At 36.5% G+C, this 20,244-nt stretch overlaps 1 long non-coding RNA gene across 1 annotated transcript; it reads right to left on the bottom strand.

Moving 5' to 3' along the window:
* Positions 1 to 4,925: 4,925 nt before the first annotated feature.
* On the bottom strand, positions 4,926 to 9,838 carry LOC127516594 (uncharacterized). The gene is made up of 4 exons (XR_007931033.1): positions 9,477 to 9,838; positions 7,593 to 7,931; positions 5,581 to 5,669; positions 4,926 to 5,040 (listed from the first exon to the last, which is right to left on the bottom strand). It is a non-coding gene; the product is annotated as an uncharacterized LOC127516594 (long non-coding RNA).
* Between the last annotated feature and the right edge of the window lie 10,406 nt (positions 9,839 to 20,244).

Raw genomic sequence — 20,244 nt, 5'->3', positions numbered from 1 at the left:
CGTAGCACTCTTTTATAACATGAGATTTTGACCAAATGTTTTCAATCTTGATTTTGGTAAAATGTTGCAAATATCTTTTTTTTTTTTTTTTTTTATCCATGTGGAGCATGCCCCCGCCCCACACAATGTTCTCACCTTTTTTTTTTCTTTTTTTTCTCCCCTTACCTGTTTGCATCCCTGTATATAAGAATATCAGTCATCATGCAATTATCTGTATATTTATTAGTTAAATGTTCCTTGATTTGGTACCTGCAAAATAACGATCTCAGATTGATCCCAGAGCTTGAGTGAATATGTGCAGATCAGACATAAATCTGCATCAAATCATTGAACAGGTGATAGTAGTCACGATTCTCAACTAGTATAACACAACCAGAGCATGTCTTTCCTATAATTTTGACATAAAGAAATAATGTAAATAGATAAATAGATTTAATTGTTTTGGGTGGCTTTGTGGTGCGTGTAATCTTAATATATCTTAATATATCTTTTATTTTTCAGTTTAAATGTCCTTGTGGAGCATGTAAATGAAGGACAAAGTGATATGCAAAACATACAGTGTCACAGAAAGATAGTACTTCATGTAGAAACATTTACAGAAGTTTCTATTCATGAAATCCATTCTACTTGTAAATTCTACTTCTAAAATTAACTTCTATTTTAAATGTTTTTGTCAAAGCAATGTTGTTTTTGCATTAGTATGACAATTTGTTTGTATATGCAAAGCATTAAAGATTTGCTGCTTGTTATTTTTCAGGTCACCTATATTTGTGTAAATGCATTATGTGTTTGTGATAAACCGAGTAAATTTTCAGATCATGCAAAATTTAACATCTTTTTTTGACTCTCCTGCAGTTATTTACCTATGCAAATACAAGAAGGTCTCTCCTTGAAATTTGTAATAAAAAAACAAAAAAATATATTGTATTATTTATAAAATCTATATTATCAGTGTTATCAATTATCAACAATACAAACTGCCTCAGCTAAGCTGTAATTTAAAGTGGATTTTAATTAATTAAAGAGAAACAATAGTTAATTTGCTAAATCTTCATTGCGAAATATAAAGGAAAGTCCGCCCATGTTGTTTTTGTTAACTTTCTTGGGTTCTTTCAGCACGAAAAGTTGTGTAAAAGTTCATATAAATTTGAAAAACAAAACAAAGATTATGATATAAAGTTAAACTTCAAGATGTCTGTGACTAATCACTTAGATTTCACTGCTTTGAAAAATCAAACTTGAAATGGCCTGAACACATGATGACTGTGGGGGTTTTATTGAGCAATCAGTTTGGTGAAATTAAAGGCACATCTCGTATCTGTGACCAGTGTTTACTGAGCTTGATGACTGATGAAAATGAGTTGACTATTAAAAAGAACAGCTGAACATCAGTTCACAAATAAAATATATTGTTTAAATTATTATTGCCGGCTCATTTCAGAACATCACTGCACATAACTGATATCAATATGTTAAGCTCTATATCATATAGCTATTGATAAACAAAATTTGTGTTGTATTAAACCAGGCAGACATCATTACTACAGATAATGGATTTGATCAGAAATGTTTATCAGTGTGTTTTGGAATGACTGCTTCAGTTTGCTAGGTAACTCATTTCCCTAACTCTCCCGGCTTGGTGCAATTTAGGGATTATTTGCTTGTCTTTTAAATAAAGCGCCCCAGGAGTGTCCTTGTGAAGGTCGAGTCAATGTGGTCAAGCTGGAAATTTTTTGTCTGTACGAATTCACAGCCAATGGGATTGTGGGTTATTTGCTGACTAATGAATGCTGTACAGTACTGAAACACTGTGCAGGAGTAAATGTTTTTAACTTTGATGTGGAAAAAAAGCAGAAGTCATTAACATGGAATTTACTGTATAACAAATTCTGTATGTTACAGAATTTGGCAAATTTTGGATGTATAAATCAAAAGTAGGGCTGTACACACACACACACACACACACACACAGACACAGACACAGACACAGACACACAGACACAGACACAGCCACAGGTTTTCACCGCAACCCGCCAAAATAAAACTTCAGAAAACTATCATCAGATACACACACAAAGCTCTTCACCACAACCTGGCAAATAAAATGTCTGTATCCCTCCCTTAAATTGGTGTTTTTTGGCCTGTCCAACCTCAACTGCATCTAACAATTAAAATCATTGTGACATAATCTGTTGAACCGATAATTGAAAATGTTTTTAATTATTCAGTTTAATTACAAAAAACATTTGTGTGCAATCCACATTTTTAAACTGTATGTCCTAAATGCAGGTTATGAGGTTGCAAACCCCACACAAAATGAAAACAGAAGAGCTCAAATTATATTAGTTTGACATCCTGAGCTTATGATCTGCACATTCTGAAGGTTCAGCACCTTTCACTGATTATATGTTGAAAAAGAAGCATTTTTGTATCCTGAAAGTGCAATATAATGTGTTAAAGTGGCTAGATGTAAAAAAAAAATTGTGTATTAATCAATTTTTTTTTTTTTTTTTTTTTTTTAAATGAAAGCATGTAGACTGATTTTTATGTGAAGGACTCGGGACGTTTTTGCCGGGAAAATCAAAATGATGTGACATCTGTGACCCGAGAGCCTCTCTTCCGTTCAATGACACATAAAATGAATGCTTAAATAATGTTCAGGATAATGCCGAAAGAGCCATTCTGTATGTCAAATGTGTCATGCAAAGAAATATACTTTATAATTAAACTATAATAAGTGTAATTTTCATTACCTCATCTGTCGACATGATGCCAGTGAATCGCAGAGCTGATGCAAACATCCACATCACTATGATCAGATGCTTTCTTAACTGCCGTTTTCTCATTTTTGTTGTTTATTTATACATTGATTTGTTGTCTTTGAGCCTGTAATCGGATATCATGACAAACCAAACGCCATGAAACCTCTTCTGTGAACACGGAGAGTTGAGGTAATGAAATCAGTTTTGGTTTATTCGAAGATTTCTTGGTGAGTTTTTGTCCTTTTTCTTTTCAAAATATGTGATTTTGTGAAATGTCTGTTTGATTTTTAGTGTCACTTGGGAAGGTTTAACCTTTAAAGTTGAGGTATAGTCAAAGCCATTGATTTATATCAAAAATAGGCCTGTTGAATGAGTGAAGTAAAATGATTTACATTGTCCATACTTTGCTCAGCTCTTTGAATATAAAGCTCATCTGACGACATTCAGAGCTTCACAGAGCTTTCTTCTCAAGATCAAGGACATATCAGGAAATATCCTCAATTATGAGGAGAACGCGTGATAGAAAGTTATTATTGTAATGGAAACTGTATGTCTGTAACTTTGTGAGCCTGAAGTCTGTCTTCTGTTGCTCTATTATGTTATGTGGCTTCATAAATGATCGAGTGCTTCCACTGTTGATGTATGGCCTGTTTTACAAATATTTCTGTTGGTCGATATAATTCACCCCAAAAATGAAAATGCTGTCATCAGCACCCTCATGTCATTCCAAACCCATAAGACTTGTTGATCTTGGCACACAAATAAAGATATTCCTAATGTCCCTCCATTAAAAGTCTATTCACCCAAAATTCTGACGCTTTAAAATGCTCATAATGGTAAAATAAATCCACATGAATGGAGTGGTAACAGATTACATAAGAATTCTGACATATAAACTCGCAATTAGAGTTGTCAAAAGATTCAAAACGCTCACGCTTTCAAAACGCTTTCAAATTCAAACGCTTCCGTGTGCTTTCAAACGCTGCTGTACATTGATCATTGTAGCCAATCACAGACATATCCGATGAGCATGTGAACACAATGGCCAATCACAGGTGTTTACAGATCCGCTCAACAGTGCTCAAAGCGTCAAATTTTAAAATTTCAGTACCGACTTGGTACCAAAGTCTACACTATGGTACCTACACTATGTAATTTTAGCATAAAACTACGAGTCACTTGTGGAGGAATATTGTTTTGATCATTTTACATTCCCACGAGAAACTTTGCATCAGCTCGCAATATTTGAGTTCTTTTGCGAGCGAACGCAAAAGCAATGAAATGTATATTTTCCTCTCATTACATAATTTTTTTTTTTTTTTTTTTTCTCCATCACCATGTCCCTTCAGGGGCCCCGTAGTAAACAGACCAGAATAACTACATTAGAGATAAACAAAAACTTTGCTTTAAAAGAAATATAAAATAAAAGCCTAAATCTGTTCATCATATAAAGCAATTGCGTCTCTGAAGTCTTGGATTAAATGGCAATAAATTGCTGGATTTCTTTTACCAGTAAAAGTACTGTTCACACATGCAGTGGCTTTCCATCTTCTATTGCTACCGTTTATCACCAAAGTGTCATTTAAATTTTGTGATTTAATTCTTTTCTCATCTTAGATGATCAGTAAATGAATGAGTATGGAGTAATTGTGGTAACAGTCATTGTGTCAGCTCTGTCAGAACCATCACACCACTTACATTTGTGATTCAACATTGTGGCGTAATAGTTTCATGTTATTGTAAATGTGCATTCACACGTGTGTCTGAATCAGAGTACAAATGCAAACGACTCTGTTTATTAGCGCATACAGATATGAAGTTGCCTTTGTGTGAAGTTCACCAGTGTTTTTGTTTCATGCTGTTGTGAACCTGCGTTTGTGAGAAGATCTGAGGACGTTTTTTTTTTTTTTTTTAGGCCTTTATTCTTCATGAAGATTTTACTGTGCTAAAACGTGTTTACATTTGTTAGCTCATTCAGGTGTACATATCTGTCTGCTAAATAAATGCAAAATGAATATATGGAAATGTATTTTTGACTAATTACTTGTAAGTTGTGATTTAATCTAGTTTAATTCAGATATCTGTAACTGAGAATGAAATGAAGCATTAATTTGAGATAAATTTCACTACATGAAAGAACGTGAGCAAACTGGAGTACTTAGCAAGTTGTACTGGCATTACTACTTTTTCGCACAGTCTTTTTCTTCTGGAAGACTTTTCCGTTCGGTTGTTTCTTCCATGTCAGTGTGACGTCCTGATCGCCCAGCGTCTGCTGTAACTAAACCACAAAAACAGGCTTTGATTAAACAAGTTTATCCCTAGAAAGATCTCTTAGACTTTATAAATCTTGTGCAGAAAACTGGTGAAGCTCAAAAGACAAAGCACATTTTGTCATTATGTGAAGAATGACTGACCAACTCATTGAACAAATGCTCTAAAATGATTTTCTTAAATCCTATTTCATTCAAACTGCAAGTTAAACCTGCGGTCACATCCACAATGGTTTTCATTACAAACTCCCGTAGGTTCATCATGCATGAGGCTTTAGCGATTGTTTCACCATGGATTGTTTTTCATGAGAGCTGTTTCCAAATCTGAACACATTCATCACTAAAAACAAATGTGGCAAAAGGAATCCAGTGTAATGTTTGAATAAAGTCTTGTTGCACATGCGTGATGATCCTCATGAGACTCACTACTGTAATACATTCATGAAAATCATACAGCCAGCTCAGAATGATCTTGAGTTGGGTGAGAATTGAATTTTAATACATTTCACAATTAATTTTAGTCAGATGAGTGAAATTATAAAATCCACCTTGCGTAAGACGAGTGCACTCAGTGTAGCGTCGTCTGCATTCTCACTGGCTTTCACCTGCACTCGGATCACCTGCTGCTTCTTCTTGACTGCAGGACAAGCACACGTTATATCTTACTTTACTTTTTTACTATATTTTACTTTATAAATATGTAGATCAGGGATTACTAAACTTCTTGTCCGCTGAACCCCTTTGACCATAAATATTAACTTGAAGAACCCCGTAAGGCTTTGTTGGGTGTATGATTGAATCCATAAAAATGTAAAATTTAAAACGAATGATTTTAAAATAAAACGGAAAAGATGAAATATTTTCTTTGTTTATCTGCATGTCATGTGACCATTAACCAACATCAGGGAACTGGGAACTTGTGAATGTGTTTTATTATAAATTATATAATATTTAAAAATGGATGCACCAAAGTTTCATGTCCAGAATCTCGCCTGCACATGAGGAACAACTTTTCACTTGACTCTAAACTTGACTCTAAACTTGCTCCACCCGCACGTACAGCGGAGACAATGTCAGAGACAGAGAGGCTGCTATCTCTAATCTCTATCCCCCCCCCCTCGAAAATAAATAAATGAATGAATGAATGAATGAATGAATTAGTTAAGTATTATGGGAATACTTTGGATATTGAAAAAAAAACAAAAAAAACAAACGCGGAGTTGTCCTTGAGGATAGATATCCAATTTGCAAAAAATGTGGACTCGAAGTAGCTGCAAAAGGAGGAAACGCATACTTATATTTAAGAACACCATCCGTGCAGATATGTTCCGTTTATAACTTAAGGCATATGATTTCTGTTATACAGAGGGAATCCTGAAATCCAGTCATGAAAATGGAATTTACAGTACAACGCGGATGTCACGTCAAACGCGCGATTTGATGGATTGACAAATAAAATGAAAGCAGAGCTGTATAATGGATCAAATCATGACGGTCTAGGGTCTGTAAATATTAAAGTGCAAAAGACTGCTGTATAAATATATCTGTTTGTTCTGCTCGTCTCTGTGTGAATGAGTGGCGCCGTTTCGTCTACTACATACTGAAGTATGTGCGACGCTCATTGTTTTCAGTGTTTACTGTTTCACTATCTGTGAAACTCAAAGCTTTTCACTACAACCCGTCAAAATAAGTCTTGAATTTTATATTGCAATTGTACAAATGAATGTACTTCTCAAAATAATAATTATTTAAGGAATACAATTTTTCTTTTTTTGTCCATGTTTTAATTTAGTAAATCTGTTGTGCAGCACTTTGCCAAAACATAATTTAGCAACTTTTCTAAATCGTTTTTTTTTTCGTTTGATTACATTTTAAAACATTAAATTGTTAAAGTTTTATGCATTAATTTCATTACCACAATTTTTGATAGTATATTTAAATCATAAAATCCAGAAAAATTAAGTCAAATTTCAATAAAATTAAGAAATTCTGGTTTGAATAAACAAAACAAATGCTTTCAAGTTTGTTATAATAAAGCATTTGTTCAACTCCCAAAAAACTGTTTTCATTCATTTATTGGTTATTTTAACTGATGATGATGATGATGATGGTGGTGATAATAATAATAATAATAATAATAATAATAATAATGATAATAATAATAGATTCTTTAATACCATATACCATGATACCGTGATATATTCTGAGATGGTTATTATACCTTGAAAATATTATACCATTACAACCCTAATTAAAAATATATACTTATAGAAATAAGTACATTTATAATTAAATAAATAAATAAATAAATAAAAAACATTTGCATGTTATGTTCACAGTTCTCTGATGTTGGTTAATGGTCACATGACATATAGGTGAACACAGTATTTAAATTAGTATTTTAATTTTGTATTTTTATGATTTAATTATTAGCTTTTCACGATTCCCTCCTGAACCTCCAGTTTGGGAAACCCTTATTAAAATCATAAGTCATATTGTATTATTCAATTTGTCAACAAACAACAAAACGAACGTACAAAACAGTCCAGCTCAGACCTACCTGTGCTACAGTAGAAGTAATGAAGGTCAGTGCAGTATCTATCATCAGTATTACGATAATAATCTGTACCAGCACAGTCTTCTTTGGCCCCGATAAGTTTCTGAACGGCGAGTTCAGTTGAGGAAGTAAAGTTGGCCTGATCTGACCACTTCCAACTGTCCCTGTACAGTCCAATCCAGGCATCATACATAAAACTTAGCAAGTTGGATATCTGGTCGTTGTCATCTTGACTCCTAATGGTAACCAGGTCTGTATGATGCTGTCTGCAGTACTTCTGAGCATCAAGCCATGTCTTTTCCGTTTTGATTAAAACCATTTTCTCTGTTGCATTGGCACTTTCTGTGGAAAACAGAGTCAAAACATCAAAAGCATGACAAGCCAAATTAGCATTCTCCGGTTTAACAGGTGTGAGCCTCTTAAACCTGACAATTTTCAAAATTTTAAATATTTCCATACTTTACATGGACCAAGCATGGATAAAATGTGAGTTTAAAGGGATAGTTCACCCCAAAATTAAAACTATCTCATTGTTTACTTACAAACACTGCAAGACTTTTTTTATTACACAGTGGAAAAAAAAAAAAAAAAAAATACATAAATTCATTTCATGTTTAATGCAATATGTTACTTGGCATTTCTTTTGTAACTATTTGTGGAATTTACTAGCAATTTCTGAGTGGAAATTGTAAATGACTTGATGGTCAGTAATTGACCAAAATTGTATTTTTCGGTGAACTGTCCCTCCAATTTCCCATTTTAAGTTTTATGACTATTTTGAGAATCTTTAAACTATAAAATTAAAATATTTTGAAGTGTGACATGGGCTTAAATGGCATGATGTCACGTTGGGGTTCCAGTTAAGGTCATTGTGTAATGAACTGATTATATATATTTACTGTAATTTAAATATAAGACAATGTCATTTAGGGGTGGGTGATGCTGGATAAAACAATAAACCGTACAAATATGTAAAACTGCGTTTCTAAATCCTCGGCTCAATGGCATTAAAAATCACATTTACCCAATTTGCGAATATAATTGCAGAATAAATATGATTGCGCATATAAACTATATAGTCCGATTCAGAAATGACTCCTTTGAGCCGCTTATTTTAATGATTCACTTTAACTCACGTCAGTGATTTGAATCGGTCTGAAGAATCGTTCACTGAATTGGCTTCTGAATCAACATCTGAACTGCAAGTTACATTTCCTTTCAAAATAAAGCAGTTTTTGTTAAACTTTGTCTTGTATTATTATTTGAACAAAAGCTTACGGATATTGTTATTAGGGCTGTCGTGACTGATTAATCATCTGACCATGATTATTCAATCTAATCGCAATTATTTGCGAAAACCACAATAATTGTGCAGTTTAAATTTCAGTAACATTTTGCCAAAGAATTAAAAAAAAAAAAAAAAAAAAAAAAAAAAAAAAGTTATAAAATACACAAAGGTCTTCCTTCATTTGAATTAAAGGTTTGTTGTTTATTCAGACTGCATTATATTATATATTACATTATATTGCATTGCATTCTATTGTATTGCATTATAATTAACTATAAATTATAAATTATTATAAATTGATACGATTCCAAGTAAATAATGTATCAGCTTACACTGTAAGAGACATGAACAAAACTGAATTAAATATTTAATCTCAATTATTTGTGACAATTAATCGTCGGCACAGAATTCATAACCCCGACAGGCCTAATTGTGATATAACTTGTATCGCCCACCGCTAATATCACTATATAAATGTTTTCATGCATACCATGTATTCCTCGTTTGAAAGTCGCTTTGCATAAAAGCGTCTGATTAATAAATAAATGTAATAAATGCATACACTGAAATAATGAGCATCAATAAACAGTGTTTCTCACCATCGCTACACACAAAATATCTTGTGTTATCGCAACCGTAATCATTCCAGGTTCCGTCAAAATATATCGCAACACACTGTGGTCCTGCGCCGTAGTTATCCGGCTGGCCAAAATACCAGAACTCAAACTCTAGACTCTCATCCTGATAAGACCATCGCCAGCTGTTGATGTCATCGTAGAGTCCAATCCAGGCAAATCCATAAAACCCTTCTTCGACTGCGACTTCTCTCAGATTCGTCCAGTCCTCATCGCTTTGAACTGTGGCCAGGTCAATATGGTTTTTCCTGCAGTAATCTTGTGCGTTTTCCCACGTCACTAACTCTTGGATCAGAAAATACTCATGTGGTTTACACAGAGTTAGTGACAGGAGTCCTGTCGAGAGAATACAGTAGTTTTTAGCTTTTTATTTATTTATTATTTTCCCCAGTCTCCTTCCTAGAGGTGCCACTCAATGAATTTGTTTCTATTTGGATGGATTATTTTTTTTATTCTGACACCATTGATCATCGTATTTAATTTTGATGTTCACAAGTTTGATGTTTAAAAAATTAGTCACTGTAGTATTTCTGTTTTAAAGCAGTGGTAAAATATTAGAGATTGATTATTAGGGCATCTTGATTTTAAAGTGCCCCTATTATGCTTTCTCAGATATTATATTTCATGTAGTGTGTAATAGAGCTGTTTGTGAATGTAAAAGGTCTGTTTCAAAGATCAAAATCAAGTTGTTGGTTTTTTTTTTTTTTTTTTTCCTCCCAAAAGAAAGAAGTGATTCTGAACTGCTGAATCGAGTCGTCAGTAATTCAGTCTCACTGCTGAACCTATGTAGGTTTGTAACTAATTTGCATAATGCCAGTCTATGATCTTCATTGGCTGAACAGCATCTCTTTGCCCCGCCCTCAAACACTGTAGTTGTATCTGAGACTGGAAGAGTTTGGTTCATGTTGTTCATGTCGAGAAGACGCTGTTTTCTGCTGCCAAAGCAAATCCACTTTGAGATTGATACGGTAAAACCGACGCCATCGTTACTGTTCGTATCACTGTGTATCAAGTGCTGAGATTCAGATATGAATGAGTGTTTGGTTTCTGACCAATCACAGCTGACTGGGCCATCTGACCAATCAGAGCAGAGCAGCTCTCAGAAAGGCGGGGTTTAGAGAGTCCGAATCCTTGATCGAACTGTTTCAGACACTGAGAAAAGAGCTGATGCTGCAATATATGAGAAATTTATGAGAAAAATGAAGTGTTTTTTGACCTTGATGTAAACCTGTTGTAGGAGAAAACAAGACAAAACTACGAACCTTTAAAATAGTTTAATAGGACACTTTCAAATGTGGTTCGATCAAGATTAAATAAGGATTTAATTTTAATATTGTTCTTTAAAGTGTAAAACAACAATTGCAGTGTGTTAACGTTAACTCTGGTTAAAAAGTTCATCCACATTACTATTATTATTATTATTATTATTATTATTATTATTATTATTATTATCATAAACTTCATCACAATGATTTAAAATTACATAAACTATGAAACTTGCATTATACACTGTATTTTAAGTTTTGTTCAGTAATGTTTTGTTCCTTTTTTGGATGCAGTCATTATTGCAAAGTTGTTATAGTATTAGACGTGCCGGTATACAATAATACGATATATCACGATAATGAACGTGCACCATATTGTTATCGTGGGCACTTCAAAATACCATCAATAATTATTTATTATGAATTATTCTGAGTTTTAGAATGCATGAGCAGCACATGGAGGAAGGAGTGAAGACGCGCTGAATGAAGATGCATATTCACTTTCTGACAGCAGATGGCGCTGACGGAACAGCAGAGATGCAGCGGTTACCCCGGTAACACCCATAAACAATACCTTTTAGTACTTAAATGTTTCAAACAGCCATTTAGAATTTTGTATTCGCAATGATGCTCATCACGGCACCAAATACTTTGGTTAAGGCTATTTATTTTCAAATTTAAGCAATAAGGTACGAGAGGCTGTGCTGTATTGTGAATAAGTCACGGCTATGACTTATTCACGATACAGTCCTATGTTTTATTATGAACATAGGACTGACCTGAAGGAAAATGCTAAATCTGAATGCAGGTAATAAACTTGCTCACTGGATCTTTCTCACAATACTCTTCAACATAATACAGTAAATTTCAGTGAACAATATCAATTGAGAACATACAGTTTACGTTGCTAAGAGTGGTTGCTAATTGTGTTGTGTAGTGATACACAGAACCGTTGGGTGAAGCGGTCATAGCCGTGTTTTATCATGAACAAAACACAGCTATTGACCAATCAAAATCAAGGACAGGAACTAACCATTTTATAAACATTTTTAAATTTTAATCTGGACTACAACATGTCCTAGGTTTTGTTTGCATATGTTCTGATTGTTCATTCACACTTTACAATAATGCTTCATTAGTTAACATAAACTGACAATGAAAAATAATTTAACACATTATTAATATCGAAAGTTGTAACTTATTTAATGGAGCTGAGCTAACATGAACAAACAGTTATTAAACCTTTTATAGTATGACAACACTTTTTTTGCAAATTATTTCAATGTTGTGATAATACCGTATACCGTGATAAAAGCTTCAACAATTATCGCAACATGAAATTTTGATACAGTCACAAAGGACAAAGCTCACTCTCCTCTACAAAGATTTGTAGAACATTTCATAATACAGTCTCTTGTAACATCACTGTATGTAAAAAAGCAAAAATATTTGGTGTAATTTCTTTTTTTTTTTTTTTTTTTTTTTTTTTTAATGCTATTTTAATGTTTTGCATAATGTTTTACCTGAAAGAGAAAGAAGATGAAGCCAAGTTTGGTCCATCATTTTGCCAGTAGTTTTGTCGCTGGAAAAAACACGTAAAAATACAAAAAATATCCCAAATTAGTTCACTAATATACATATTATGCATTGTTGACAAATTGACAAATTATTTTAGGTTAAATGTATTTGTGTAAGGAAAAAGTGCATCTTTTCATGTTTTATGGACAAATATAAGAATATAATGCAGTAAAATGACATGTCTATCTACAACAACAACAGGTAATGCTCAGAAAAGAGAAATCATAACACTAGATTAATAACAAAACATCCATAAAAGTACAGCATAATTACTTTTTCTTTTCTGAATTACCATTAAACAGATAAACTAAAGTCTCAGATGGTCGACTGATGAAGTTTTGGCCTACCTGTAGTGATAGTGAGTTGCTCAATCTTGGATGTTCTCAATCTTGTTCTCTTTAAATGGGTTATCTACGTTAAGAAGGGAATATCACTGTCAAATATGCAAAGTGCGTATTGTATCATTTCTTTGAGGCTCCTCCTACAGGTGACTTTTGGTAGACCATCTTATCATGAGTCGTGGTTATACTGAAGCAGATGTCACACATTAAAACTAGTCTATTAGTTTAATATACAAGAATATCAGTCATCGTGCAATCATGTGTTTATTAGTTAAATGTTCCTTGATTTAGTACCTGCAAAATAACGATCTCAGATTGATCCCAGAGCTTGAGTGAATATGTGCAGATCAGACATAAATCTGCATCAAATCATTGAACAGGTGATAGTAGTCACGATTCTCAACTAGTATAACACAACCAGAGCATGTCTTTCCTATAATTTTGACACAAAGAAATAATATAAATAGACTTTCATTGTTTTGGGTCGCTTTGTGGTGCGTGTAATCTTAATATATATATTTTTTATTTTTCAGTTTAAATGTCCTTGTGGAGCATGTAAATGAAGGACAAAGTGAAATGCAAAAACAGTGTCACCTCTAAAAGATAATACTTCATGTAGAAACATTTACATATGTTTTTATTCATGAAACCCATTCTCCTTGTAAATTGTACTTGCAAACTTAACTTGTTTTATATTGTGCACAAATGTTTTGTCAAAGTGACGTTGTTGTTGCACTAGTATGACCATGTGTTTCTATATGCAAAGCATTAAAGATTTGCTCCTTACAAACAAAGATTGATATAAAATTGAGAAACATTCAAGATGTCTGTGACTAATCTAATCTAATGTAAGTAAATGATCATGACAATCAGATGTTCCTCCATTTTAAGCTCTTTGGATCATCTCAGATTCATGTTAATTTTGACTCAAATGTAATATGTAATTTATTAAATTAAAGAATGCCGAAATGACTCAGACTTGGGTATTATAAAATAGAAGACAAGAATTAAAAGATCTTTTGTAATGTTGGGCTCTATATCAATCAGGGGCGTTTCCTCCGAGGAGGCAAGTGCCGCCTCAAACTGGATGAGAAAATAATCCATATTACAGAAAAATCACCCACAGGTAAAAGTACAGCGGGATGCTTCCCTCCCCTGAGCCCACTGAGTTTAAAAAGATCCCCTAAACTGTGTGGTGGGTTTGATGGGGGCTAATTGAGAATGAATGGGGGAAAGTCACATGAGAGGAGGCAATACCGCCATTGCGCCATGATTGGATATGATTGGTTGGTGCGATAAATCCCGCCTCTTGTTTTTGTCGCGAATCGGTCTGAATGAACAACATTATGGCGTTAATGTTAAAAAGTAAACCACTCAGCCACTTAGATTTCACCTCTTGTCATGTCAAAATCAAACTTGAAATGGCCTGAACACATGATGACTGTGGGGGTTTTATTGAGCAATCAGTTTGGTGAAATTAAAGGCACATCTCCGTATCTGTGACCAGTGTTTACTGAGCTTGATGACTGATGAAAATGAGTTGACTATTAAAAAGAACAGCTGAACATCAGTTCACAAATTAAATATATTGTTTAAATTATTACGGCCATTAGTTATTTTAGAATAAATGTAAAAATGCTCAAAATACTAACTTGATAAGATTTACACGCCACTGATATCAATATGTTAAGCTCTATATCATATAGCTATTGATAAGCAAAATTTGTGTTGTATTAAACCAGGCAGACATCACTGCATATAATGGATTTTATCAGAAATGTTTATCAGCGTGTTTTGGAATGACTGCTTCAGTTTGCTAGTTAATTCATTTCCCTAACTCTCCCGGCTTGGTGCGATTTAGGGATTATTTGCTCCTTGTCTTTTGAATAAAGCGCCCCAGGAGTGTCCTTGTGAAGGTCGAGTCAATGTGGTCAAGATGGAAATTTTTTTGTCTGTACGAATTCACAGCCAATGGGATTGTGGGTTATTTGATGACTAATTAATGCTGTACAGTACTGAAACACTGTGCAGGAGTAAATGTTTTTAACAGTGGTATGCAACATTAGCTGTGTTTCCATTTCCATCAAATTGTAAATTTAACTTGTGCGCAAAATTGAAATATAAAACATTTGAGAATAAAGCACCATTTTCATGCAGTATAATTTTGTTCAAGATAACAAAATTATACTGCAAAAAAGTAGGACAGTCATTAACATGAAATTTACTGTATAACATGGAATGTTACAGAATTTGGCAGATTTTGGATGGATACTTCAAAAGTAGGGCTGTACACTTATTCATACACACACAAAAGTCACAGCTCTTCACCGCAGCCCGCCAAAAAAGTTCAGAAAACTATCGGCAGAGACACAAACTCACAGCTCTTCACTACAACCCGCCAAAATAAAAGTTTAGAAAACTACTGGTAGACACACACACACACACACACACACACACACGCACACAATCTCAAAGCTTTTTAACATAACCTGCCAAAATAAAAGTTTAGAAAACTATCGGTAGATACACAATCAAAACTCACAGCTCTTCACCATAACCTGCCAAAATATATATATATATAAAATACACACACACACACAGCTCTTAACCACAACCCACCAAAATAATAGTTTTATAGGCCAAGCCCCTTTGGATAAAACCATAGTGAACATTGAAAGGTAAGTAGTATATACATAATTACAATTATACATGAATATATACACAAAGATAAAATATACTTACAGAAACAAATTTCAGTCAAAACAAATACAAATATAGACACAAATAATAATAATAAACACATAATGACGCCACATTTTCTAAATCCCCCATTCTAATACAGACAATGGATAAGCCAGCTTCCGGTTACTTTGCGCCGATGCACAGCAACACTGGCATTATTTATTCAGGCCGCTGGGAGGCGCTCTGGTTTGTCCGGCCAGTGGAGGAAAAGCAACACGAAAAACCGGCAACACAAATGCTGAAAAACATTAAAGACAGGTAAGTGTTAACATAACGAAACAAAACGAAAATCAAAAGAAACAAAAAGAGATTTCAAATATGTGTGTGATGTTTATGCACAGCATGGATTACTGTCGGGGATGGAAATGGAGTGGATATGTTTGTGTGTGTGAAAACCAGCGTGCTAATGGTGTGCGTGTGCACCCACATCGCCTCAGCAGGGAACGGAGGAACGAGGTAATATGGGGTATGTGTGTAAGTTCTGTGCTAACCAACAGGGACAGGTCCCTTTGTCGCATCACCTCCCCCCTCTCCAGGCCCCGAACTGATTGGGAACTGATTACAGGTAGTCGGCTATCATATTCTGGGGTCCAGGTCGATGCCTGACTTTAAACTTGGAAGGGTTGCAGGGAGAGATACATTGGTCACACGAGAGTTGTGATCCTTCATTGTGTGGATCAACCTCAGGGCTCAGTGGCGTGGCTTTGCCTGCTTACATTTAGCCAAGTTTAAGGTCAGGCCAGCCTCTTGGATCTTGCTTAGGGTCTTTTTGAGGTGCAGAAGATGGTCTTCTCAAGTTGTACTGTATATGACGATGTCATCCAGGTAAGCCGCTGACCACTCTTCACAGCCTCGGAGGACTTGGTCCATCAGACGTTGGAACGTCGCGGGTGCCCGATGCAGCCTGAAAGGTAGGACCGTGAATTGAAATAGCCCTAGTGGAGTCCGAAACACAGTGTACAGTCTGGACGCCTCTTCTAGGGGAACTTGCCAATACCCTTTGCATAAGTCCAAGGTTGTGTGATACTTGGCTTGGTCGATCCTCTCCAAAAGATCATCAATGCGGGGTACTGGATATGCATCAAAAAATTGACTGGGCATTCAGCTTCCTATAGTCAATGCAGATGCGCAGGGTGTCATCTTTCTTTGGGACGATAACAATTGGGCTACCCTTGGAGGGTTCAGTAACTCCAGCACTGTCTCGATCTCTGCCTTCAGGGGTGCCACCAGCCTCTCAGGAACATGATATGGTCACTGTCGGGAAGAAGTCTGGTCGAGAATGTGAATCTGATGTTGTACCAGGTATGTCCGCCTAGGCCTCTGACGAAAACAACGAAGGGTAATGATCCAGGAGGAGGTGCAGCCCAGCTTGATTGGACTCTTGCTGGCTGTGCTAGCTCAACCGTCCTCAGCTCTGGCTGTTTATCCTCCTGATCCTCTTCCACTTCACGAATAAGCAGCGACGATTCGGGTTTGTTGGGTGGCTCTTTCCACTCCTTCAGCAGATTGATGTGGCAAGTCTGTGTAGCTTTGCCTTTGTCAGAGTGATGAATCTCATCTGTCACTGGTCCCATCTTGCGAACAACGCTGTAGGGTCCTTGCCACTTCATCATCATTTTGTTCATAGATGTTGGGAGCAGTAACACAACTTTTTGTCTAGGTTGCAGTTCTCAGGTTCTGTTGTGCTGGTCATGTCTTCTGTGTCTTTTATGCCTGTCGGAGGTTCTCTTGGGCTTTCTCCCAGTAGCTCTCTAGGTGGTCTGTCATCTCAAGGACATACTGGGCTATGCCCTTCTCAGACTTCGTCGTCTCTTCAGATGAAGCAGTCTCCCAGCTTTTCCGCAGGAGATCCAGCGGCCCTTGGACCCGCCATCCATACAGGAGCTTGAATGGAGAAAAGCCTGTCGACACTTGTGGTACCTCCCTGTAGGCAAACTGCAAGAATGGTAGCCACTTGTCCCAGTCCCTTTCAGTTTCTGACACAAACTCCACCAGTCCGTCGGTCTGTGGATGGAATAGGCTGGTCTTCATCGCAGTGATGCCTAGCTGTAGGTGCAGTAGCCTCATCTGCAGTGACGTGATATTGGTCCCTTGGTCTGTGAGGATTTCATATGGTATGCCAACTCTGGAGAACAGCTGGATGAGAGCATTGATGATCTTGGGTGTAGTGATGGTATGGAGAGAGAAAGCCTAAGGATACCTCATCGCATAATCACTGACGACCAGGATCAGAATCCTGTTGGCGCACAGCACTTATTTTTTGACGTGGGGCATGTGGTGCATTAAGTTTGTACATCAGTGTACATGGAGGGCCAAATGAATTGTGAGCTTATGCGAGCGTGTTTTCTGGAATGCCATGTGTCCTGCCCACGGAATGCTCTGCGCTAAGTGTAAAACAATGGGGCGACAACCTGCAGGGACAACCAAATGGGTGGAATCTTGCGTTTGCATGTACAAAACATTAATAATAACATACTATTCTCCACACAAGTCAGCTTCTTTCCCCTCAGACACTTTAGCATTCATCAGCTTTTTTGCAGTTCTAAAATGTTTTCTGGGACCTTGCAGCCATGCAATCAAGACCCTCAGTTTGGATCTCAGGGGCTGGGGTACCAAGACCTTTTTCCAGTCGTCGACAACATGTTTTTCTGGGGCAGTTGGTTCCGCCTTGCAAAAGACAGTGGTGTAAGTCTTGCAATGGCAAAAGTTCAGTAAGCACTGGCAAGTCTCTCCCCAAATTCATGTCTGCAGGCAAGTCATCTACAATAGCTACATTCAACAGGTAAGTTTGGTATTGTACACGCATTAACTTCAGTTTGGGGTACTGCTTTACATCCCCATGGACACATTGTATACTGACCAGATTAGCAAATGGAACATTTGACATTACTTCTTTTGAGCAATAACAATGAGCTTCCAGTGTCCAACAGAGCATTCATGCATTGTCCATTCAGTCACTTGAAAATGCTGTGTGTTGCTCACATTGTTTGCTTCACTGTCCTCCCCTCTTGGGACAATGCAAAAACCAGGCAATTTAGATTTACGTACCGGACACACTGTTGCTTTGTGACACGGTTGTTGACAGTAAAAACAAACCAGTCTTTTCTTAGGAGCTACTTTTTGAGCATGAGCAACATCAGAGACAACGTGAGGTTCCCCAGAGCTACTGGAAGAACTTCTAAAGTTGCCTTTCATGGGTTGAGAGCACTGACTCCCACGGTGACCATTGATATACTGCTGAGCCAGTTTAGCAGCATCAAGTCCAGTTGTTGGCTCATATTCCTTAACTCAGACTCAAATCTCTCACAGAAGAAGGTGGAGAAACTTTCAGGATTGTCTCCCAGATCTCCTCCTTTGTGTGCAGCTCAGGTTTCACCCAGCATCGGTACAGGTTTCGCATTCGATGGTAAGTTTCAGTCGGCGACTCTCCAGCTGGTGGTTCTGGAGAGATGTTGAACTTTTCCAAGAGAGCCTCCAGGTCAGCATAGATCTCTGCTCAGTCCTCATCCATAGCCAGGTATGCCTTCAGTTCTTGCCCAGTTAACATTGGAATATGACAATAATTCCACTCGTCTTCGGGCAAGACGCTCAAAGTGAGAAGATGTTATCAATGGCCTCCCTCTGCTGGAAGACTGGCAACTTTGGCTCTGATCATGGCATTGGCTGGCTATTGGACCCCATGTCAGTTGGTGAATCTCGGTCTCTCTGGTAAGCTGTACTTTTGCGCTGAGCTGGCATCGGGAGCTCCATCTGTGGGCTCTCAGCATCACTCAACTGGTCGGAAAGCTTGCAGAATCGATTCTCACAGATTTTGTAGCTCCAGTGGATAGCGTTGCTCTTGTGTGCCCAGGAAGTTATGCATCACAGCAAACATCCCACCTCCAGATTGCAGCAGGAGAGAAGGGTCTGGCTCGAGGTGACGTGGACTTGGGATGAACTGGTGGGAGATCCACCTCTCTCTACTCCTCCGTAGATGTGACAGAGTCCCAGGCCACATCCTCCTAAGCGATAGCTTTGGTCTGGGAATGAAGCCCCACCCTAGGCTTCTTGCCTCGTAGCAGTCTTACGAGTAGCCATCCCACTTCTGACACCAATTGTGAGACAATGGGTCTTTGCAGGCCCATCGTCAGGCGGTTCTCCCAAAAAAAAAAAAAAAAAAAAAAAAAAAAAAAACAAGATTATATATATATATATATATATATATATATATATATATATATATATATATATATATATATATATATTATAAAACGTGTTTGTGTGCATTATTATAAAATGCACACAAACTTTGTCAGTGATAATTGCTCACAGCACCCCACACACACACAGTTACTGTTTTCAGTCACTGGCACTATTTATCCACACAAACTCACAGCGCTTCACCAAGACCTGGCAAAATAAGTTCAGAAAACTATCCATCAGATACACATAAGCTTACAGCTCTTCACCACAATCTTCACTACAACCTGGCAAAATAAAAGTTTAGAAAACTACCATCAGATACACACACAAACTCACAGCTCTTCACCACAACCTGGCAAAATAAGTTCAGAAAACTATCATCAGATACACACACAAACTTACAGCTCTTCATCACAATCTTCGCTACAACCTGGCAAAATAAAAGTTTGGAAAACTATCATCAGATACACACACAAACTCACTCAAAGCTCTTCACCACAGCCTGGCAAAATAAAAGTTTAGAAAACACACAGTTACTGTTTGCAGTTATGCATGAACATATATACACAAATAAAGATAAAGAAATATATTTACAGAAACAAAATTCAGTCACTGGCACTATTT

This window comes from Ctenopharyngodon idella, chromosome 7 (genome assembly GCF_019924925.1).
Source record: "Ctenopharyngodon idella isolate HZGC_01 chromosome 7, HZGC01, whole genome shotgun sequence".
In the NCBI taxonomy this organism is placed as follows: Eukaryota; Metazoa; Chordata; class Actinopteri; order Cypriniformes; family Xenocyprididae; genus Ctenopharyngodon; species Ctenopharyngodon idella.
Note: the sequence above shows the minus strand (reverse complement) of the source record. Positions and strands in the feature narration are given on the sequence as shown.